We start from the raw sequence: 1,299 nt of genomic DNA on the forward strand, positions 1-1,299 counted from the left end.
GTACACCGACACCCGCGGTAGCCCGCTAGCCAGGCCGTCCACGTCCCTTTACCCGCGGTAGCCCGCTATCGGGTCGACCACGTACACCGATACCCGCGGTAGCCCGCTAGCACGGCCGTCCACGTCCCTTTACCAGCGGTAGCCCAGCTATCGGGTCGACCACGTACACTGACACCCGCGGTAGCCCGCTAGCCAGGCCGTCCACGTCCCTTTACCAGCGGTAGCCCGCTATCGGGTCGACCACGTACACCGACACCCGCGGTAGCCCGCTAGCCAGGCCGTCCACGTCCCTTTACCCGCGGTAGCCCGCTATCGGGTCGACCACGTACACCGATACCCGCGGTAGCCCGCTAGCACGGCCGTCCACGTCCCTTTACCCGCGGTAGCTCGCTATCGGGTCGACCACGTACACTGACACCCGCGGTAGCCCGCTAGCCAGGCCGTCCACGTCCCTTTACCAGCGGTAGCCCGCTATCGGGTCGACCACGTACACCGACACCCGCGGTAGCCCGCTAGCCAGGCCGTCCACGTCCCTTTACCCGCGGTAGCCCGCTATCGGGTCGACCACGTACACCGATACCCGCGGTAGCCCGCTAGCACGGCCGTCCACGTCCCTTTACCAGCGGTAGCCCAGTATCGGGTCGACCACGTACACTGACACCCGCGGTAGCCCGCTAGCCAGGCCGTCCACGTCCCTTTACCAGCGGTAGCCCGCTATCGGGTCGACCACGTACACCGACACCCGCGGTAGCCCGCTAGCCAGGCCGTCCACGTCCCTTTACCCGCGGTAGCCCGCTATCGGGTCGACCACGTACACCGATACCCGCGGTAGCCCGCTAGCACGGCCGTCCACGTCCCTTTACCCGCGGTAGCTCGCTATCGGGTCGACCACGTACCTTCTCAGCCGCGGGTAAGCCCGATGAAAAAAAAAAAAAAAAAAAAAAAAAAAAAAATTTCCCATCCCATCGCATGCGGTAGCCCCGCTATCAACGTCGACCACGTACCTTCTCAGCCGCGGGTAAGCCCGATGAAAAAAATTTTTTTTTTTTTTTTTTTTCCCCCATCGCATGCGGTAGCCCCGCTATCAACGTCGACCACGTACCTTCTCAGCCGCGGGTAAGCCCGATGAAAAAATTTTTTTTTTTTTTTTTTTTTCCCCATCGCATGCGGTAGCCCCGCTATCAACGTCGACCACGTACCTTCTCAGCCGCGGGTAAGCCCGATGAAAAAATTTTTTTTTTTTTTTTTTTTTCCCCATCGCATGCGGTAGCCCCGCTATCAACGTCGACCACGTACCTT

This window comes from Mytilus trossulus, unplaced genomic scaffold (assembly GCF_036588685.1).
Source record: "Mytilus trossulus isolate FHL-02 unplaced genomic scaffold, PNRI_Mtr1.1.1.hap1 h1tg000427l__unscaffolded, whole genome shotgun sequence".
NCBI classification, from domain to species: domain Eukaryota; kingdom Metazoa; phylum Mollusca; class Bivalvia; order Mytilida; family Mytilidae; genus Mytilus; species Mytilus trossulus.